Below are 23,974 nucleotides of genomic sequence, written 5' to 3'. Positions count from 1 at the left end.
GTTCAGTTCTCCCCCAACCAGGAACTGAACACGACCTGCCTCTCTCGAGAGGCTACAATCTTACTAACCCTGGCCCCGGATGCGAGTGTAAAATAGGAAAATAACTTTTTGTGTCAAATCCTTTAACGCACACTCTTCATTGGTCAACAGAGAAGCGAAATGAAGAACTTGTCTAACGACCATGAAATGGGCTTTGGAGGTGCTGAAGGTCTGAGCCTAGCACAGGCTTTCGGGACTTTATTAAAGATCTCGTTACCTAGGTCGACCTGGAAGGCATATAGAATGGGTCTTGTCAAAGCAGACTTACACGCTGAAATCGTGTTAGCTGCCAATCCTTGACCATGGAGGTGGAGAAGAAAGATAAGCAGAAGTCTGTCAAGATCTCCTGCGGATTCTTCGCCTTGACAAAAGGCCACCCATTTTCTCCAAGATGACTCTTATTGCCTTCTAGTAGATTTGCACTTATATTCCTCAAGGAAGTCTATGCTGGCTTTCGAAATCCCGAAACGCTTTCTCACCGCTAGGGAGAGAACATCATGAGCTGCAGGGTACGGGTTTTCTGTAATGAAGCGCAGACAGTTGACTTCTGGACTCGCTGGGTCAGAACGGGATCTGGTAGCGGTACAAACTTCAGCTACAGTTCCAATGCCAAGAGGAACCACACGCTGTTCGGCCACTTGTGGGCCACTATTGCCGCTACCCCTTGAAGGATCTCAGTTTGTTGAGGACCCTCAACAGAAGGTTGTGAAGAGGGAACAGATAAATCTTGGACCATCTGTTCCAGTCGAGGGACATTGCGTCCACTGCTTCCGCTAAGGGGTCCTCGTACGGGGCACGTACAGGGGCAACTTCTTGTTGTCTTTCGTCGCAAAGAGGTCTATCTGCAGTTCTGGGACTGATTCAGAATGAAGGAGAATGATCCTGCGTCTAAGGACCATTCCGACTCTATCGGTGTGAACCTGGATAGAGCGTCCGCTGTCACATTGCGGACTCCTTGAAGGTGAACTGCCGACAGGTACCACTTCTTCTTTTCCGCCAATCGGAAGATGGCCAACATCACCTGGTTGAGAGGTGGTGACCTCGATCCTTATCGATTCAAGTATCTCATAACTACCTCGCTGTCCATCACCAATCTTATGTGGATCAAGTGACGCGGGGAGACTTTCTTTAAGGTAAGGAGCACTGCATTAGCTTCTAGAAAGTTTTAAGTGAAAGGTCTTGAATAGCTTGGACCAAGTCCCCTGGACTTTTTTCCGATGCGAGTGACCTCCCCATCCCTCCTTCGAGGCGTCTGAGTGAATCGTCACCGACGGGGGAGGTGGCTGAAGAAGAACCGACATCTTTAGATGTCTGGCTTGGGACCAAGGCCTGAGAAGAGTACTTAGCCGAAGCGGCTGGTCTTCTCAGATCTCTTCGCGCGTTTGATGCATAACTTCTCCAAACTCCGATTGCATCCTTTAGTTGTGCTCTTAGCACTGGGTCTGTCACCGAAGCAAACTGGAGAGAGCGCAGTACCCTCTCCTGCTCGCGTCTTGATATCCTTTCGGAATCTAGAAGTCTCTTGACAGAACCCGCTATCTCCTTCCTTTTCTTCGCCGGGATGGAGAAACGGTGTGACAAAAGGTCCCAGTGGATTCCCAGCCACTGGAACTTTTGAGATGGAGAAAGTCGAGACTTTTTTTCTGTTGATCTTGAAGCCTAGGTACTCTAGGAACTGGATCACTTGACTGGAAGCTTGCAAGCATTCTGTCTCGGATGCTGCCCACACCAACCAGTCGTTCAGGTAGGCTACTACCTGAATTCCCTTTAGGCGTAATTGTTTGAGAGCTACGCTCGCAAGCTTCGTAAAAATCCTTGGGGCTATGTTTAGCCCGAATGGCATGGCTCCGAAGGCGTATAGTCTTCGTTGAAGCCTGAACCCTAGGTAGGGGGAGAGTCGATGGCTAATTGGAATGTGCCAATAGGCGTCTGACAAGTCTATAGAGACGGAATATGCCCTCTTGGGCAGTAAGGTCCTTATGTGTTGCAGTGTTAGCATTTTGAATTTGCAATTCACTATGAACTTGTTGAGTGGCGACAAGTCCAGAATGACTCTGAGCTTTTCCGAGTCTTTCTTGGGAACACAAAACAGCCTCCCTTAGAAATTGATGGGCTTCACCCTTCGGATCACCTTTTTTCTCCAACAGTTCTTGAACGTACTCCTCCATAACGGGGGTGGAGTGTTGGAAAAACCGAAGGCACGGGGGAGGAGTGCTGTACCAGCTCCCGCCCAGTCCATTCTTGAGTAGGCTGTGGGCCCAGGGATCGAAGGTCCACCGATCCCAAAATTTCAGAAGTCTCCCTCCTACCGGTATCACCTCACTTGGACTGCCGTCCTGAGGTCTTGCCTTCCTGACCACGACCACCCCTGAATCCCCTTCCCCTTGAGGGGCGTCTAGACGAGCCTCTGGCTGCTCCTCTAGGCTTTGCTCGAAAGGAAGTAGACTGCCCTTCGAACGCTGGGGTGAATGCTGTGGAGTGTGTCGACACGGCCTGGGGTACCCACTGAAAAGTGGTCGGGGTTTGTGCCATGATCTGGGGCACTGGGGGCAATGGCAATTGCAGTTGCTGTTGCTGTCTAACAGGCTTGGCTGGCCGAGACGGTAGCCTAGTCCTCATAGTCTTCCTCATTGGTTGAGGACCCTCATCCGGGGAAGACTTTCTTTTGATAGCCAGGCCCCACTTCTAAAGAAGGTTTCTATTCTCCAAGGCGGCCTTATCAACAACTTCTTTGACCAAGTCGGTAGGGAAAAGGTCTTTTCCCCAAATGTTGGAGGAGATTAGTTTCCTTGGCTCGTGCCTCACCGTAGCCGAGGTAAACACGAACTCCCTACAAGCTCTCCTTGCCTTGACGAAGCCATAAAGGTCCTTCGTCACTGTGGCCAGATGAGTCTTGGCCACTACCATGAACATTTCATGGACCTTGGGGTCACTTGCCATCGTCTCGAGAGTAGTCTGAAGAGACATTGAGGCAGTCAGTCTTTCTTTTGTATCGAACTCTCTTCGCAAAAGAAAGTCAGACAGCTTAGGGAGGTCCTCGCCGAACTGACGTCCGGCAATATCAGCCTCCAACTTTCCAACTGAGAACGTAAGATGGACGTCCTTCCAGTCTTTGTGGTCCATAGGCAGGGCCAGCGACAAGGGTTTACACTCCTCTAGGGAGGGGCAAGGCTTGCCGGCCTCGACTGCTTTTAGTACAGCTAGAAACCATTTCTGTAAAAAGGGGAAGGCTCTAGTAGGCGAGGACACAAAGGAAGGGAGCTTCCTGTTCAATGCGGCTACCTTTGAGTTAGAGAAGCCCCTCTCTTTCATCGAGGATGAAAGTAGAGCTTCAGCCTTAGCATGGTCCATCACTATGACCTCCTTCGACTCTGTCTCCTCCTTTGAAGCTGGTTCCTTCCTCAGCCGTACATAACAGTCCGGATATGATGCCTTGCTGGGCCAGAATCCCACCTCCTCCAGGGGAACTGAGCCCAGCTTATCCGAGATGACGATTTTTCCAGTCGTCATCGGCATGTGCTCAGCATACCTCCATGGGTTAGCATCTGAGCACAAGGGAAGGTCTTTCACATTGAGCTTTTTCTGGGGCCCATGTGATTCTGCAAGGCACTGCATTCGCAGTTCCATTGCAGCCGCCTTCTCCTGATTCTCCTTCTACATTTGTTGGATCATTCCAACAATAGAAGAGAGGGCCTGTCCCAGCTCTACTGGGAGACCGGCCGATGTTGAGGGAATAGGCTCCGGAATCTGAACCGGAGTAGCCGACACCTCGTCGACGTCTACCTCTACAACGTCTGGGGCTTGAACTTCATCCTGGGCTTCTGCCAGGAGGTCTTCCTCCAGACACTCGTCCACATCAGACATCCTGTCATCTAACTGGATGTCTTGCATCGCGACCGCGACTTCAGCATCCACCTGGATCTGAACTTAGGGGATCTCCTCTTGAGGATGGGGATTCACTGCATCAGCTGATGCCTTAAGGAAAAGATACGCCCTCATCTTCTCACTTGGAAGATAAGGGCCAGAAGTGTTCTTTTGGAAGCCCCTTACCCAGGTACGAAGCTTCTTCCTAGCTATATCCCTTGATTCCTCCGTCCTAGGGGAATCAAAGGTCTCAGTAATCAGGTTAGTGCACACAGTACATACCTGAGGGTCCCAATACCGGAGATCATCCTTGGAGACAGCGTATGCTGCGTGTCTCCTACAAAACTCATGTCCGCAGAGGTTCTTGCTGCGGACGTTGCAGAAAGCACTTCCGCACTTCGGAGTGTCCTTCTGTAAAGAGAAGAAATTTCCATGAGTATCAAGTGAACTATGTATCACTGGATATGCATAGTATAGCATAACAATTCAACAAGGAAAGACACACACTTGTGTTTCCCTCACAACCCATTGCTGCAGCCTTCCAGATAATAAAATCAAATGGTTAATCTCTTCTAGAGTAACCAATGCAAAGTTTCCAGAGGAAACAGGTGGAGCTCACACCTAAGCAATGATTTTAAAAACCTGGATAATAGACAGGAAAGAACTCACTTTCCTATCTGTAGGGCAACAGCAAAGGACTGTGCAAGAAAACACAAAAGTGTTAGAACACACAGTGCTGTACCAACACCCTTACCATAGTTTTCTTCTTACTGTATATGTTATACTGAAGAATACTAGTACAGTATAGGGGGATACGTGCCGGCAAGTGCACTAGCTTTAAAGTATACTACTTAACAGCTATAAGGCGGCAGCACTCTGGTTCAAATGCATGTGCCGGTTGGCAGCAATTGCCGGCCGGCAATGGCTGCCGGCCGGCAACTACACAAGGTAGTACCCAGCTGCCGGCCACACTCTTGGTGACCGGTAGACAAGGGCTGACATAAGCCGGCCGGCAAAGGTACAAGACCTATGCCAGCCGGCAGCAAAAGAACCAGAGGACTACACCTGCCCGGCTGCCGGCCTCATATGCCGGCAGCCGGGTCGGGTACAGCACTAGAAGAAAAATAGAATGGATGCCGGGATAAGAGTGTACACTACCTCCAAGCCCCGCAATCCGAAAGAGTGCATATAAGGAAGGGGAGAATCTAATTCAGGCTTCCTGACCAATGCCGTCTGGCTCTACAGGCAGGCATGGAAGAGGGACCAAGGGAGGTCCGGGCAGCACTCAAAAATATAAGGCCCTTGCCGGCTGGCAGCTCTGCCGGCCGGCAAGGGGCTGAGTCAATTCCACATCCTAACCTATACTAGGTCCAGATGTAGAACGACGTACAGTACTGTAATGGCTAGGCCATTACGGAGATAGAGAGGGAAGGGACAAGAGGGTCCTACCGACCTTGCTTTAGTGACGGATCACCCGCAGCCAAGAAACTTATCTTAGCCTAAGGGAGATCTAAGGGGGAAGGCCAGCAATACTTGCCAGCTCCCAGAGCACCAAAGCAAGGAAGGTGTTGCTACTCCCAGGGAAAGAAACTTATCTTCCCTCGAGAACAGCAACAAGGACTAGTCTGGTAGATCACAAAAGAAGGAATCGTATCCACAGAAACCTTCGGTAGTGACCTAAGGAGGCTAAGCCCCCTTTTTGTCTGTGTCAGGCCAGCGAGGGAGACTCTGCCCCAATCCAAACAAACACAGACTCAGACTAAAAAACTCAGTTGTTCTGTCCCTCTTTGAACCATACTACAGGAACAGGAAGGTACAGTAACACCCCGGTATAGTTTTAACGAAAAAAAATTCGGAAAAAACCACTTAGGGATAAGCCCAAGGCTTAAACAGAGGGAAAGGGATTGCATACCTTCTCCGAAGAAAAGAAAGCAACCAGGGAGTATGATAAAGTATACTAAGGCTCCATAAGCAATTAGCCTAGGCACCAAGAGAATCGATTACCTAAATCACCGAAACTCACTCGTATACTATCTTGGAAATATTCCACACAGTCTTAAATGTATAAAACATAGCCTAAAGCTTCAATAAAATTTTTATTACACTCGGAAAAACCAAAATCATGCATGAAGTACTAGGACCAAACGACTAGGCTACATGGCCTAGCGTAGGCCAGAATGGCGAATACTTCGCCAAAATAATACTAAGCACGAAAGGAAATCCTATGTAATGCTAAATAGCTAAAATTTATTAAAGCACAACAACCAGGAATGTCGCTCTGACTAACTAAACTTATACCTAGCGAGCGACCGCGTCCAGGACGCCTCTGGTAGGCTACGGCTCTTGTATCAAAGATTAATCCTATTAATCACTCAAAATTTACCAAGAGCCTACATTTATACATAAAAGACATTATACTCAACTTATCAGAGGCCGACAAAGACGGAGAAGCCATGAAAAGTAGAATAAATCCAAGATTTGCGAGAAACACAGGAAAAAACACTGAGTTGTTAAGCTACGCAAAAAGGAATACAGATGGCGCCAGGATTGGCGCCAGGCACGCATACGAATCGGAGGATAGGGAAGCCTTGGGAGCGGCTCCCCTTTTTCTTTCCCGAATTAGTTTCTTGCCAATCCCTCCTACGAGACGAAATCTCTGTCCAGGATGCAGATTGCCATGTGGCGTGTCAAGAATACGTCCTCTGATATGTCGCGATATCCCTTTCACGAGGGATACTCGCTCCAGGAGTTAGAATTCTGGTACCTTAAGGTAAATTCTCTGGGAATATCGCCGTAGTTGTAATATACCCTAGGAAGCTACCCTATAGGAACTTCCATCAGGACGACATGGCTTGAGCCCAAAAATACAGTATATAGCTTAATCCCGCGTTTCGTCGGGCGCACAGCAGAACTATAACAAATTTGGAAATAATTTGTATTTTTCCTAACATACAAAACTGAAGCTATTTATTAGGGTATTACTTTTGGCAACGCTGAAAACCAGCCAAGACAATTTTAGTGAGGGATAATTAACCCATCCGCTAGTTAGCGGGAGGGGGTCGGGGTAGACTAGCAACCCCGCTCACTCACACCTGTCAGATGAGTAACCACTTTTGCTTTTTAGGCAGGACTTCTAGGGGGACAGCGTGGCGGGCCAATTTGTATAAATAGCTTCAGGTTTGTATGTTAGGAAAATTACAAATTATTTCCGAATTTGTTATTTGTTCAGACACAAATACAAACCTTCGCTATTAATTAGGGTGACATACTCTTAGGAGGGAGGAAGTCCTTACCAACTGGCCTTGGTCATGACCCGTGGTCCTCTCTATTTCGATCTGTGATCGATAGTACAGTAGAGGGAAACCGACCCTCGCTAAAATCAAAGTAGTTACAAGGTAACTCACTGATAGTTGCCTGCAGAAGCTTGAGTGAGAGAGACTCGTGGCTTGTCTTCACGTAGGAACTCGAGGATTCTGAGACATATCGAATACCCTCCCTCAAGAGGTATTGGTGACGTAACAAAGTATTCTTTCATACCCAGGATGCACAAGGGAAATGATTCTTACCTGCAGAGGGGTGAGGTCAAGCTATGCTTCGGTATTGCGGAGCTATTTCCCCAAAGGGGGAGAAGGAGAAAGAAAGAAGTGAGCCAGACATTCTTTTCATTCACCCTAGACTAACCCGGGTAACCTCAGCCCTCAACCCTCTGCTACTTGTCCATGAAGGAGCCTGAGGCATTAGATCACTTGTTGTGCAGCCACCACAGGACCAATGGAGGTTTCCATGCTCCTGTGGGTTACGTCTTTCAGGTAGTGGGCTGTGAAGGTCGTCTGACGCTTCCACATGCCCGCTTGCAATACCTGTGCCACAGAAAATTTTTTCTTAAATGCCAGGGGCGTTGCAATGCCCCTGACGTCATGAGCTCTGGGTCGGTTGGACAGGAGAGGATCTGGATATAGAGCGTATTCGATTACTTTCCTTATCCAGGAGGAAATAGTATTCCTCGTGACCCTCCTCTTGACCTTCCCCGTGCTGACAAAAAGTGCTGGTATACGGGGGTGAGCTTTTGCTGTTCTTTTTAAGTAACACCTCAGACTCCTCACTGGACATAGTAGCAGTTGGTCTGGATCTTCGGTTACAGAACGAAGACCCTCTATCCGAAATGGGCCGAACCTGGAGTCCGGCACACCCGGATTTTGAGTCTTAGCTACAAACTCAGGGACGAAGTTGAGGATTACTTCCCCCCATCTCCTGGAGAGGGAGACATCAGCAGATAGACCATGAAGTTCGCGGACTCTCTTGGCCGAAGCCAAAGCGAGCAGGAACACAGTCTTCCACGTAGGTGGCGATCTGAGGCCTGGCATAGTGGTTCGTAGGGGAAGCCCTTCATAGACCTGAGGACCCGAACCAAGTTCCAAGGGGGAGGTCTTAGCTCTGCCAGGGGGCAAATAAGCTCGTAACTGCGTATGAGCAAAGAATGTTCCGAGGAGGAAATATCGACTCCTTTCAGTCTAAAGGCGAGACTCAAGGCTGAGCGGTAGCCTTTGACTGCCGAGACCGAGAGAAACTTTTCTTCCTGAAGGTATAAAAGAAACTCCGTTATGGTTGGAACAGAGGCATCGAGGGGAGAGATACCCCTTCCACGACACCAACCACAAAAAACTGACCACTTTGCCTGGTAGACTGCCTCTGTGGATCTCCTGAGGTGTCCAGCCATTCTTTTCGCAACCGGTTGCGAAAAGCCTCTCTGTGTGAGGTGCTGCTGGATAGTCTCCAGGCGTAAAGTCGAAACGAGGCTACGGCTCTGTGAAAGATGTTGGCATGTGGTGGTCTGAGGAGGTCGTGTTATGGAGGAAGCTCTCTCGGGATCTCCGTGAGAGGATGCAGAAGGTCCAGAAACCATTCTGCGTGATGCCATAGCGGAGCTATGAGGATCATTTGTAAATTGTTGCTTGCTCGTACCTGGTTGAGGACTTTTCTCATCAGACAGAATGGGGGAAACACGTAAGAGTCCAGGTTTATCCACCGTTGTTGAAAAGCATCTTGCCAAAGAGCTTGGGGATCTGGGACTGGGGAGCAGTACAACGGGAGCCTGAAATTCAGGGCCGTTGTGAACAGATCCACAGTCGGGGAACCCCACAAAGTCAAGTGCCAACTATTTGAGTCGCCTGCTCAGCTTGTCTGCTAGCACATTCCGCTTGCCGGGAATGAAGCGAGCTGATAGAGTCACCGAGTTGTCTTCTGCCCATCTGAGTATCTCTACTGCAAGATGGCACAGCTGCTGCGAAAAGGTACCGCCCTGTTTGCTTAGATAAGCTACTACCGTGGTGTTGTCGCTCATCAGCACCACGGAGTGCCCCGCCAGGACCTGGTGGAACTCATTGAGGGCCAGAAAGGCTGCCCTCATCTATAAGAGATTTATGTGCTGGTACCTTTCTGATTCAGACCATTGGCCGGAGGTGTAATGGTGCAGTACGTGAGCCCCCCACCCTTCTTTTGATGCGTCCGAAAACAGCATCAATTCCGGGGGAGAGATGAGAAGATCGACCCCTTTGCGGAGGTTCGGCTCCGCCAGCCACCACCTGAGGTCCGACTGTTCCTCTAGCCCTATACAGACTAGGTGATCCCGGGAATCGGAGTGCTGGTTCCACTGGGATTTTAGTCGCCACTCGAGGGATCTCATCCTGAGGCGACTGTTGAGGACCAGTCGGGTCAGGGAAGAGAGGTGACCGAGAAGGCGAAGCCAATACTGCGCCAGGATCTCTTCCCGACTGAGGAAGACCTGTGCTATCTCCCTCAGTCTCTGGATCCTTTCGTCTGATGGAAACACTTTGTGCCTTAGGGTGTCTAATCGCATGCCTAGGTATACCAGTTCTTGAGAGGGGAGCAGTTGAGACTTCTCGAGGTTTACCACAATCCAGATATCCTGGCAAAACCTTAGAAGCTCGTCTCGGTGGTGAAGAAGGGCCGCCTCCGAGTCTGCCAGAATCAGCCAGTCATCCAAGTATCTTAGGAGACGGATGCCGACTCTGTGAGCCCAAGATGATACTAGGGCGAATACTCTCGTGAATACCTGGGGTGCTGAGGAAAGACCGAAACACAGTACCCTGAACTGGTAATGCTTCCGATTAAACATGAATCTTAGATACTTCCTGGAAGACGGGTGAATTGGGATCTGGAAGTAAGCGTCCTTCAGATCTAGAGTGCACATGAAGTCCTGGGGTCTTATCGCTTGTCTGACTGTGTTGGCCGTCTCCATTCTGAAAGGTGTCTGTTTGACAAACCTGTTCAGGGCCGAGAGGTCGATGACTGGTCTCCAGCCTCCAGACGCTTTTTTCACAAGAAAGAGTCGACTGTAGAAGCCTGGGGACCCGTCGAGGACCTCCTGGAGAGCTTCCTTCTCCAACATGGACTGGACTCCTGCCCTGAGGGCAAACTCCTGTGTGGATCTCTTAGCACAGGTCAATGGAATCGGCACTCGAGTCAGTGGAGGGAGAGAGAGCGTGAACGGGATACGATACCCTGAACGAATCATCTCGACCGTGCAGGGTTCGGCCCCGTGGTAAAGCCACATCTGCCAGCGGCTTTGCAGGCCTGCATCCCCCCACAGGTGGACAAATGGGAGAATTGCCCGTCTTATTGGGACCGACCTCGGCCAGATCCCTTCTTACCCTTTCCTCCACGGAAGGACTTTTTGCTGTGAAAGGCCTGCTTTGCACCCTTTTTACCCTGCTGTTTTGGTTCTCTGGCCCTTTTCGGCTGCGGGTTCTGCAGTGCTTTCCGCTGTGGCTGAGAGGGGTAAGGTTTAGCTGTTAAGACCTTTTGGATGAGAGAGTCCTGACTGGACTTCCTCCACCTCTCTGCCACCCGCTCGACATCCTCAGGATGGAACAAAGAATTGTCCTCAAAAGGACCATTTCTCAGACTCGCTACTTCGGCCTGAAGGAGATGTCTGTAGAGCTTGCCTATGACAGCATCTCTCCTCTTCAGGATAGTGTTGGCCCAAAAGGTTCACTGCCTGATTAGAGAGTAACTCGATGGCCCGAGTACCGGACAAAAGGAAAGTTTCCTGGAGGACTCCCGAGACAGGTCTTTAGACCGCATCAGTTGTCCTAAGGATCCTAACCAGAAAACCAGCCACGAAGTAGCCTGCATGGCGTACTTCGCCACCTTTTCCTGGATTAGGATTTCAGAGGCCGAAAAGGAGACAAGCAGTCCCATAAGTTTCTCGAAGGGGGTGGCCTTCGAGAGTGCCTCTATGGAGTGGTCGAGAGGCAGAGTTGGAAGAGATTCTCCGCGGATCTCATAGTACCTCCTCTGAAACACATACGGAGGAGGTAAGAGGTTGGAGGACGAGTTGGAGCGGAGAGAAGAGGTGGAACCAGTTGCCTGAGACACAGCCTTCTGTTAGGCACTCTTCAACCTCTTTAACCAGGGTAAAGCTGTACTAGTCCTATGAGGATTCTGAGTGCCATAGAACTGGTCAAGGACCATTTCTTTTCCATCTAGAGGGGCTGCCAATGGATCTGGAAGTCCATTGATGGAACGGATGCAGGCTAGGACCTGCCAGAAGGCGTGTTCCGATTCCTTCCTCTCATCCTCTGTAAGCTTAGGGCAAGCGGCTGCTGGCAGAGCGTCAAACGAGATCGCTCTGCCCTTTCATGTCCAAGCTCTCATCCATAGGAGCCCAGCATGGGTCGAAGTTGTCATCTGTATAGACTGGGGATAGGGAGACTACCGGGGAGGTACTTGCTTCCGGCTGCCTGGGAAGCAGTGAGGAAGGAAACCTGGCCGAGAATTTGGGGATGGTGAACAAATCCTTCGGATCCCTTGTCCAAGGGATCAAACCTACTTGAGGTTAAAAAGACCAGGACTACATCCAGGTTCCAAGTCATCTCAAAAGATCTAATGAGATCTGAAAGATCCTTGTTACCTGACACATCAATGTGTCGGTGACGAAAGACGGAGGCTAGCATGCTGCGGTAACCCTTGATGGTAGGCACAGCCAGCTTCTCTTTTGTACGCAGATACAACAGAAAATCTGCTATATTAGCTATAAAGGTACTGGTAGAGGAAAATTTTTTATTCCTAAACCATACTCTAAATATGTCCCACTTGGATTGGTAGACCATAATAGTGGACGTCCTTCTCACTCTGGCGATAGCTCGTGCAGCCTCCCTTGAAAAGCCCTTCGCTCTTGCCAGCTTTTCGATAGTCGAAAGGCAGTCAGATTGGGAGCGAGGAGATTTTGGTGGTACCTCTCTAGTGAGGCTGTTTGAGTAGATGGCTCCAATTTGGTAATGTTCTGGGGGCATCTACCAGCCACTCTATCATCTCCGCAACCCAAGGTCTCATGGGCCAAAATGGAGCTATCAGGGTCATGCGGATGTTGGGCGATTCTCTGAATTTTTTCAGGACTCTGTCTAGGATCTTGAATGGAGGAAAAGCATACACGTTTAGACCCTCCCAGTTCAGAAGAAATGCGTCCACTGTGGCTGCTTCCTGGTCTGGGACTGGAGAGAAAAATACTGGCAACCTCTTTGTCTATCGAGGGTTGACCCCACAACATCCAAAGGCTGGTGCACACCTCGTGATGCAAGGTCCACTCTGTAGTTAGAACTTGCCTTCTTCTGCTGAGCATATCCGCCCTGACGTTATTCTCCCCTTCGATGAAGCGAGTACAGTAATCAAGGTTAAGTCCTTCGCTTTCGCGCAGAGAAGTAAATCTCTCGCAGTCTCGTAAAGTGAGGCCAAATGAGTGCCTCCCTACTTTTTTATGTAAGCCAACGCGGTGGTGTTGTCTGCGTTAATCTGAACCACTCTTCCTCGGACTTCCTTCTGAAAGTGAATGAGGGCTAGGTGAATGGCCACTAGCTCTTTGATATTTATGTGCCATTTCATTTGAGACTATCCACAGACCCGATGTCTCGACCTTCCCGAGTGTTGCCCCTCACCCCATGTCCGAGGCGTCGGAGTACAACACTAGGTCGGGGTTCTTCTGATACAGATCGAGACCTTCCAGGAGTTTGTTGGTATCGTCCCACCAATCCAAGTGATTCCTGATCCCCAGAGGGATAGGCATCCACTTTTCCAGACTTTGACCTGTCGTCCAAAACTTTGCCAGATGAAATTGAAGAGGCCGTAGATTAAGTCTTCCCAGGGACACCAACTGTTCGATCGATGAGAGGGTGCCCAGGCGACTCATCCAATCTCTCACCGAGCAGGACCGTAAGTCTAGGAAATGTCGCACTTTTACTAGGCAATCCTGAATGCCTTTCGGGGCTGGAAAAGCCCGAAAAACCGCTGAGTGAATTCTCATCCCCATATAAATGATATTCTGTGAGGGTGTTAGTTGGGATTTGGCCAGGTTTACCATCAGACCTAACTGTTGCATCAAGGACATTGATATTTGAAGAGCCTCCAGACACTTTACTTGTGACTCTGCTCTGAGTAGCCAGTCGTCCCGGTACAAAGAAATCCTTACTCCCTTTAGGTGAAGCCAGCGAGCCACGTTGGACATTACTCGGGTAAAAACGTAGGGAGCCGTGCTCAGTCCAAAACAGAGTGCTTTAAACTGATAAGTGGTCTTCTGGAACACGAACCTTAGAAACTTTCTGTGGTCCGGGTGTATCGGGATATGGAAATACGCGTCCTGCAGATCCAATGACACCATCCAGTCTCCCTGTCTGGTGCCTGCAAGGACTGACGCTGAAGTCTCCATGGCAAACTTTACCTAGCAGACGAATTTGTTTAATGGACTGACATCCAGCACAGGTCTCCATTCCCCCGAGCTTTTCGGAACTAGGAAAAGACTGTTGTAAAACCCCTCCGAGGAGGTGTCCTCTACCACTTCTATGGCTGATTTTGACAGCATAAGGTTCACTTTCTCTTGAAGAGCTGCTGCCTTGGTCCCTGAGTGGGTTGTTGTCAACTCTAAAGGTATCGACCACATGCGAGGCATTCTCAGGAAGGGGATCTTGTATCCCTCCTTGAATACATTAATCGTCCAGATGTCCGGCCCCCTTTGGATCCACTCTCGTCGAAAGTGAGAAAGCCTGGCTCCCACTAGTGTCTGGAGATTGTATGTCTCACTTCCTTGATTTGGCTTGCTGTCTTGGGAATCGGCGAGCTTGACCTCCAGCCGCAATCCTCTGAGTTGCCCTTGAAGGGGATCTCCCACGTAAGGGCTGACGAGCGGGAGGACCCTCCTTTTGTTTCTTTGCTAGAAAGCTAGCTGGGAGGACTTTCTTAGCAGTCCTAGAGATGAGATCTTGTGTAGCCTGTTGTGCCAGAGCTGCCGACAAATCTTTCACTAAGTCCGGAGGGAAAAGATGTTTACCCAACGGAGCAAATAAAAGTTCAGATCTCTGAACAAGAGACAAACCTGAAGATAAAAAGGAACAAAGCATAGCCCTCTTTTTAAGACCTCCTGTCGTGAAAAGGGCGGAAAGTTCGATGGAGCCATCCCTCACACCTTATCCAGACAGGCAATCAGATGCATCTGAGCCTCGTTCTTAGGGTCTGTGGCCTCTGCAATTGCTCCGAGAATCCAGTCCATAAGGCTGAAGACTATTGTCCTAAAAATTCCCTTCAGCAGATGGTCCATTTCAGAATTGGACCACATAATCTTCAACTTGCTCATGGCTAACCTGCGTGAAGAGTCAACAAGTCTGGAGAAGTCTCCCTGGGAGGAGGCAGGTACTCCCAGACCGAGAACCTCCCCAGTCGAATACCACACACTAGATCTGGAGACCAATCTTGTTGGAGGAAAGGAAAATGAAGCCTTCCAAAGATCCTTCCTCTTGGACGTCCATTGGTTGAGAGTCGAGAAAGCTCACTTAACCGATCTAGCACGAACCATCTTCTTGAAGGAGGATGGTTTTTGGGGTCTGCCCTTCAAAAACTGAGAGGGCGATCTCTGAGGAATAGCTTGTGTAAAGTCCTCTGGCTACAGAGATGTTAAAACTGTCAGAAGCTTTTAAAGGTCAGCTGCCTGCAGCAAATCCTGAGATTTGTCCTCTAACACCTTTGCTAAAGGAACATCGATCTCTTGAGTCGAATGGGTAGGAGACAAAACCGCGTCATCCTGTCGGTTATCGTCTTCCATAAAGACCTCATCCTGTCCTGATGGAACATCGCGAAGGATATCATCCAATTGTGAAGAGGCATCACGTTGCTGCAAGGGTAAGTCCTGCTCGCGTGCGTCCAGTGAGCGTTCAGCATGCTGCATGTCAACCGCATGAAGGGGGGGAGCGTTAGCTGCGCGTCCAGAGAGTCGCGAAGGAGAGACAACAACTTGTCTATCCTGCTGCGAGGACAAGTCCTGACTGCATGCGTCCATGTTGCCGTGAGGTTTCAGCGTGCTGCAGGTGTCCCGCATGCTGTAAGTCTACTGTACAGCGTGACGTGAGGAAGCGTTAGTATTGCATCCAGAAGATCGCGAAGGAGAGACAACTGTTTGTCTAACATGCTGTGGTGGCAAAACCTGGCTGCATGCGTCCAGCATACGTCCAGACTGCTGCATGCGTCCAGTTTGCCGTGAGCTTCCAGCGTGCGGCATGCGTCCCGAATGTTGAATGTTTACAGCCTGACGGGAGGGAGCGTTAGTCGCGCGTCCAGCAAGTCGCGAAGGGGAGACAACTGCTTGTCTATCATGCTGTGTGGATAATTCCTGACTGCATGCGTCCAGACTGCTGTCTGCGTCCAGAATGCCTCGAGGGAGAGACCAGAACCTTGTCGCTTCCAACAACGCGTTCCGATCGATGCTAGGGAGCGTTGCTGAGCGTAGGATAAATACGCTGTCCGATAAAGTCTTGGTTAACGGCAGCTCCTTTCCTTGGTCTGTTGATGTCTTTAGGTTCTTCTGGACGAGACTTCTCTGTTCGAGAATCGTAAGCGTCAAACAGTGACGAAATCGACCTCTTTAGTTAAGACAGATCAGACACTTGATGAGCGCCGTGCGCTAACTGAACCGTGTACTGATCGCTGCGAGGGATCGTCAACCTTAGTCGGGTGACCACCAGGGGAAAGTCCTTGCGAAATTTGCGGCGAGCCTTGTGAGCGATCTGAACCGTGTACCGATCGCTGCGAGGGATCGTCAAAAGTAGTCGGGTGGCTACCAGGGGAAAGTCCTTGCGACATTTCCCAATCTGGGGGAGGGGAAGAAGCGTGTACAGAAGTAAACTGAGCACCTTCTTCCTCCGATGAACTACGTGTCTTACGTGAATGTTTTGGCGCTGATACGTCGTCGATAGGAAAACCTACGGCGAACACCAGTTACTGCAGGATGGTTTAGTAAGAGACATACGTCTCTTGAGAGGTCTTGAACGCAGTGGTTGGCGCCAACCACGTCGCGGTTTTGCGTCATCTAATGAAGACACACACACTTACTTACCTCGCCTTTCCAGCGGCGAGGGGGAGCGACCTGGGAATCGTCAACAGGATCGCTGGAGGGGATGTCCGTTCGCTGATCAAGGTCTGACATATCCTTTGGCCTTTCGACATTCTTTCTCCCAGGGGTTGGGGAGCATGGAAGGGGTCCCGGGCTGGGATTATGAGGGACAAGAACGGACGCACCCTTCACTTCCCTGTCACTATTTAAAAGCTTGCTTTGCAAGCCACGCAGTGCACCCCACATAACCTCTTTTTCCGAAGTTAGGGATAGAACCTGTGCGCCTAAGGCTGAAATAGCAGCCATCACACCCTTTAAAGAAGGTTCACTTACCTCTGACGCCAAGGCGGGGTCTGGGACTACTTCCTTAGGAACAGGAATAGGAATATTAAAATTATGTACATTGGAAGGAATATTACCATCAGAAGATCTATTTGACAGCACACTGGTCAATCTAGCCCTTCTAAGTCTATCCTTTTCTAGTCGCTTAATATAGCGATCAAACACATTCCACTCCGAATTAGACAAAGACTGACATTCATCACATCTGTTATTATACGTACAAACCTGACCTCTGCAACCAGTACAAATTGAGTGAGGATCAATAGAGGCCTTAGGCATACGTGTCTTGCATCCTCTAATACACTTTCTTTTAGAGTCGGCCATTTAGTAAACAGAAAAAACAAGTCCAGGTCAAAATCCAACAGTGTCTATCTAAATCTAGAGTGAAAAGCTAAAAGAATATCCAGAAACAAGCAGCGAAAGCCATTAACAATACTCAGACAAAAGGTACTTCACCAAATTATAGAATAAAGTAATACAGTATCAGCGAACGAATTTCCTAGGTGTTGACTCGATCAACGGCAGAGAATTTCTGAGGAATGTTGGGAATGGTTCTGGTAACTTATGAGAGATGGCACTAATGTATGACCACCTACTGTCATGGCGGCGAATGCCGCGAAGTTTGAATTTCTGCCGTGCGCGCGACGAAACACGGCATTAAGCTATACAGTATATATGTAACTACCAGGGAAGTTACATATTTAAAAACATGGTTTTTCTCTCCTGTTTCACCCAATCTGTACTACAAAGTTAGATACATTATAATTACATCATTTGATCAGGTCTTAGTGGAAATCATTATTCAACGCAACTTTATGGTCGCCTGTGCACTTTCAAATCATAAAGCTGAGCTTAGCTTGGCTACTTCAGTTTATACATGGTTACACTTTGTACTACTATGATATTCGGGGCCTCTGTAACACGGTTTTTTGGACTTTGCTCCCTATCAAAGCATTGGATGTAACGGAAAGTTGACATATGTATATTTTACAACCACACACAATTTTTTTTCAGCATTATCAATAACCTAAACCCGATAGTTTTAATTTTTATGGAGTAAAAATGCTCTAGCTGACGCCATGGTCAGTGATAACGAGCCAAGAGTCGAAAACATTCATTACGTAAGCAATGTAAACACCTTTTGACAAAATTTTGCCCCGCCCATCCACCAGACACCCATTCACCTTGTTCCATCTCCTCTGAAACCCATAACAGTCAAGAATGGCTAACAGGATTTGGAATTGCCCCTGTGATTGCAAAACTGCATTTGTCTTACGACTTGCTACTTTATACAGTCAAGAGAAAGCCCGTGGCCATATTTACTATAGCCTGAATAAGTAATTATTCAGTTTCTAGTTTAAATCCAATGTTTATGGTCTGATTTGTATTCAGCGTAACATGATTATAATACTTGTAATGTCATTCAGGCTTTTGAACATTTCCATTAACTATTCACTATGCCACCAAGAGAGAGAGAAAGAGAGAGATTGTATGTAAACAGTCTTTATATAACTATTTTTGTTAGAAAAAGATTTTTTGTGCTAAAATCTCCATCAGACCAACGGATCATCCGATATAATTTTTTTCTTCTTCTTCTTAGGCCGTACGACCGTGTTGGCTATGTTTTGGGCATGACTGCATTTTGTAAATAAATCAGGAATAGTTTTAGGAGTTTTATTTGTACATCTAATGGGAATTTATAGAAGTAAAATGAACATAATTAATTTATCCTTTAAAATAATTACTACATTTAGCCAAACAAATAGTAGTAAAGATGATAATGCAATGAGAGAATGATACCATTCTTTATCTTTAGCTTCTACATCGACAAGAACATACCCAGTTGCCATAATTTGTCAGCTTAATGAAATAACCTATCATCTAATGTTAAACTTAATTTCTGAGGAGACCATGGCTTATTGCACAGTGAAAAAACATGACAAAGACTTTATGAATGGCGGAACGATACATAAATGTGGGTGGGGTATCTGTGCTAGCGTAGTAATACTACTGTAGCAGTAATATACATGAATTCAACGTCAACTGCTGGGATCCTTGAGGATCATTTAGCACTTCTTACAACTACTCGAGAATTGAGTTTTTTTTAGCCAGATTTTAAATTTTATAATCCAACAATGCCCATGATAGCCTTCAGTGTTATCCTGAATTATACCGAGGCCAAAGTGGGTGGAGCCTCATGAAGTCATCATTCTGACGATAATTATTGGTGAAGGTTTAAAGGCAAAATACAGTACCGGCTTTTTTTTCAGTAAATAGGTAGGTAGATAGACAATAAATAAAAATTGCTTGACATTGGATATAGCAGTTATCAAATCAAGCTTGTCTACTACGTTTTTGAAAATTACCAACTATTCCCTACACCTTGTCAATCTGATTGTGACCTATAAAGTAGACTGTAATTTCTTAGGAAACTTATTTTGGGAGTTAGACTAATAATCAAAGTGGTTTTTGTATTTATTAACATATTTTGTTGGTTTACAGTGAACCCTCGCTACTTCGCGGTTCGACCATCGCGGATTCACCACTTCGCGGATTTTTTCCATAACCCATATATATACAGTAATATATATATATATATGTATGCATGTATTTATGTATATATGTAGGTATGTATAGCCTATGTGTATACATATATATATATATATATATATATATATATATATATATATATATATATATATATATATATATATATATATATATATATATATATATATATATATATATATACACACACACACACACACACACACATATATATATATATATATATATATATATATATATATATATATATATATATATATATATATATATATCTAAAGTAGGAAGATGTGATGTAGTTCTAAGGGAAAAGTATGGGAAATATGTCTGGGTAATAAGCAAAGCTCTACCTCCAGTTTGTTTCTTCATTATGATCAGAGATAAATGTAAAGAAAACATTGGTTGCCATTTTTTATCGTGCTTTTTAGCGTGTTTAGGAAATGCATGATATAAAATCACCTTTAATATTTGTGCCTGTTTTAGTTTAGGGTACTGTAGTACATGCATTAAGTGTTCTGTACATTAAAGGGTAGTTTGTTAACAGTACTACGTACAAGGGAAGGTTTTAAAAGTCTGAATATACATGTTGAATAAATAGGTAAATATGGTGTCACTACTTCGCGGATTTTCACCTATCGCGGCCGCGACTGGAACCTATCTACCGCGATAAACGAGGGTTCACTGTATTCATTACGACAATTATCAGTGAAGAGGTTTCAGAGTTCATAAAGGTGTACTGCTTTGCTTTTATTTCAACTTTTGTGTCATTGTTGGCAGAGGTATAGCCTTCGTTACGTATAGCCAATCATCGATCGAGAAAGAGTGAAGAAATGCCGTCATAGGTTACGTAACGAGTGCGTTCGAAACCTCTTCTCTGAGTAAGTTGGCCCGTCTTCAAAAAACGTCACTTTTACATTATAAGTACCAAATTTATTCAACCTACGTAATGCAGAATATAGTCAAAATTTATGTGTAGATATAATGTGCATTCTGAATAAGCGTTATATTTATTAAACTTATAGATAAGAAATTATTGCGAAAAAACCGTGTTACAGGGGCCCTGAGTCTCATAGTAGTTGCAAATTTAAATAACACAAAGAAATTATATTATTTTTCCGGTAATGCTAGAAAGATGAAAGTAAGAAGCGTGTCCAGTGCATTTCCTGTGTGAGAGATTACTGTAAAGGCTAGTTTTGTGGACAAGTGCTTTTTTTATTTGAACAATCACCGCAGTTTTTACACCTGATTAAGATAACTCGATCTCTGACTATAAAGGTAAGTCATTGCAGATTTAGTCTAAGCCTAAGCTAGTCATTACAGACCATGTCTCAGCTCAAGGTAAGGATACTGCCGTTTTAGGGGAGATTGCAAGGGGTAAGTAAGGATGCGGCTTCTAGGTTAGGTTAGCTAGTGCTCATGTTTGTTTCCTTTTATAATCGGACCATATTAAAAATATAGAAAACGTTATGTTCAATAGAAAACGTGGCTTGGAAGATAACAGACCCGAGTTATAACTGTGGCACTAAGTCCGTAAGTGTTGTTTCACCCACTCATTTTTGCAAGAAAAGACATTTTCTATGCTAGTTTTCTTATTGTTCTGTTGGTTTTTCCAGTGATTATGCTCCCTAAATTATTAGTTTTCATTTCATACCACCCAAAACCAGATTCCCAGATGGGGTAGGATCAGGTCAACTCCTACCATAATCATCTCATATCCAATTAACCAGTTATTCCAGGCTGTCGGGAAGTATATAGTTGATTGGGTCACCTGATTTTTTGTCAGGCAAAATACTTGCCCACTCAGCTAAAGCGCACAGTGCCACATGTAGGCTACCACTTGCCAGAACAGAGAAGCAATAATATAATATCTAATAGTGAGAGAAGCAAGCCAAGGCGGAGCAGACATATTAGTGAATAATAAGAGTAAGTTCATGAATCAACATACTCGTAGATAGCATTATGATAACATGCATATTTTTGTGATTTTTCTTCTCATTACTTTATACCTGTATACCTGTATGTGAAGTTTCAATTCATTGTTCATAATGTTTGTGTCCATCGGTTATGGTCATAACCCTGTACCATAATATGGCATGAGTCCCGTTTGTCAATATTCAATGTTAATTTGCAAACATACCTTATATAAATATAATGTACGAGCAGCTCCAAATTCTAATAGATTTGCTTACTAGGATTAGTCATTTTTCCTGGTACTTATAAGGTACCAGCTTGTAGCACCCAAATGCAATGCTGGGTACGAGGTGACTTGGTACAAAGTTTGTTTAGTATGAAGTGACATGGAAACATTCCCACATTGGGTAAAACCCATTACTGAAGGGAGGTTATGTTGGGTGGTGGTAACCTGAAATGGTACTTTTGCGGAGGGTAATACTGTAACATCAGAACACAATTTAAAAAAAAAAAAAAAAACTTTGGGAAATAATGGCTTTTTATGCAAAAACGACAGGGTTCTATTACAGGACAGTGGTAGACAATTGGTACAGAGGCTATGACACTACCCAAGACTGGAGAACAACGGATAATTTTGGACTTTCTTAGAAGAGCTGTTTACCATAGTTAAAAGTCTCTCTTCTACCCTTAACAAGTGGTAACTAACTACTAATAAACAATTACAATGCAGTAATTAACACCTGGATTTAATATGGAAGTGTTTGTCGATTTAGCTTTCATTAAAAGTACCTTACAATTGAGATCGATAAAATCCCTGTCCGTAACTATAACAAAACCCAATAATTCAGTATCCCAGGAATCACAATTACGAAATAAAAACAGAAAGAAACTGATTATTGAAGAATACTCAAAACTAGAACTAGAGGCCTCTAAACTATTTAGATGTTTCATGCGCTATTAAAATTAATACTCATTATACATTAGACTTCGACTTACGAAGTTACCTCATAGGTAAAATGTCAGCCTACGAACTATCAACACTGCAAACTACATATTAACTCTTGTTTCATTTGAAAATAATACCAAAATAACTCTAAACACAACAATGAAACCTCTAAATGAAGGGTACTAACCTTTGGAAATAAAACATGTAACGTTTAATTGCCTAAAATGTCGTAAAAAAGTAGAAAGCTTCTTCAACCACAACACTGAATCTTATGATGTGACAGGAGTGCGGAAGAATACATTTGGCAAGAATATTAAAACGTGGAAATATTTTCTTGAACCATTTAATTTGATCGTATCTTTCCTTTAAATACCATTTTATAAAGCTAAAACAAAAGATACATTAAATTCATAAGCTTAATTCGGCTAGTTTTATGATAAGACGGAGGAAATACCATGAACTACTTTTAGGACTTGTTTCCCAGACTTTTTTTGATGGGGGGGGGGTGGGGGGGGAGTATTAAGCTAACAGACCCCCGCCCCCTCTGCATATACAGTATATATATATATATATATATATATATATATATATATATATATATATATATATATATATATATATATATATATATATATATATATATATATATATGAGGTAGAAATTTATTTCTATTTGAACACGATGTTGTGTTGATATTTATCCATATTGACTCATTAGGGGTAATTTGAATGAATTACTACCAATTGTGTCACGTGGTGGCCCGGGGAAATCTGGTAAAACTCGCTGGTAAAGAGACTGATGTCTCACCAGGTAAATCCTCGGACAACTAGATTAGTGTCAGGTTCAGATTTCTTTTATGGGCTCTCGTGGCATGGTTGGTTTCGACCTGGCCTTTCATTAGAAGGGGCTAGTGTTCGATCCCATGTATGAGGTAGAAATTTATTTCTATTTGAACACGATGTTGTGTTGATATTTATCCATATATATATATATATATATATATATATATATATATTGTATACAGTATATAATCAGTGGGCTCCACAAGCCACTGGTAGAGTTGGAAGACCCAGCCCTACATGGCTGAGGACTTATGAAGCACGAAGTAGGATATTGATGAATGGAGAAGTATTGAATTAAAAATTCAAGATAGCGAGGACTAGCAAAATTTAACCGAGGCCCTTTGCTTCAATAGGCGTAGATGATGATGATGATATATATATATATATATATATATATATATATATATATATATATATATATATATATATATATATATATATATATATACGCACGCACACACTAGTGTACGCAACCCGTCAAAAATGACAGCTTAATAATTAAATATGCACGCACATAGATTCAGCCCTTCCACATTTCTAGCTACAACACGGGAGTTTCGGCAATTATTGAGAGATTGCGGTTCCCCTGTGTAACTCTTGTGGTATCACCTCTCACAAGGACAAGACTATCTTTTCTCCTACCAGAGAGACGGAGAGAGGCCGCGCAGTCATATGTTTGGTAAGGACGCTCAGCGTGATATATATATATATATATATATATATATATATATATATATATATATATATATATATATATATATATATATATATATATATATATATATATATATATATATATATATATATATTCTACCCCACCTCTTATATTCACTATGTACAGTATATGTGAGTTTAAAAAGTATTACTCCAATATTCCTTGATTTAGATTTTTTTAACTTTTGGCATTAATTACACCCAATGGGAATTAAGGATGGAAAGTGCACTAAACTCGCCAAAATCAAAACTTAATTCATTCCCGACATAGCATCAAAAATATTGCGTTAAATCCTGGTTGAGGTAGATACACATAAATTACCTTTGGGTTTAAATTTTTGGCAGAGTAAAGGGAATTAA

At 45.1% G+C, this 23,974-nt stretch overlaps 1 long non-coding RNA gene across 1 annotated transcript in view; it reads right to left on the bottom strand.

Moving 5' to 3' along the window:
- The window catches only part of LOC137616237 (uncharacterized), a 42,918-nt gene extending 20,566 nt beyond the window's left edge, over positions 1 to 22,352 (bottom strand). Inside the window, exon 1 of the long non-coding RNA XR_011039361.1 lies at positions 22,246 to 22,352. This is a non-coding gene — a long non-coding RNA (uncharacterized lncRNA). The remainder of the gene's footprint in view (positions 1 to 22,245) is intronic.
- Between the last annotated feature and the right edge of the window lie 1,622 nt (positions 22,353 to 23,974).

This window comes from Palaemon carinicauda, chromosome 22, assembly GCF_036898095.1.
Source record: "Palaemon carinicauda isolate YSFRI2023 chromosome 22, ASM3689809v2, whole genome shotgun sequence".
Lineage (NCBI taxonomy): Eukaryota > Metazoa > Arthropoda > Malacostraca > Decapoda > Palaemonidae > Palaemon > Palaemon carinicauda.
This window is presented reverse-complemented; position numbering and strand designations above follow the sequence as displayed.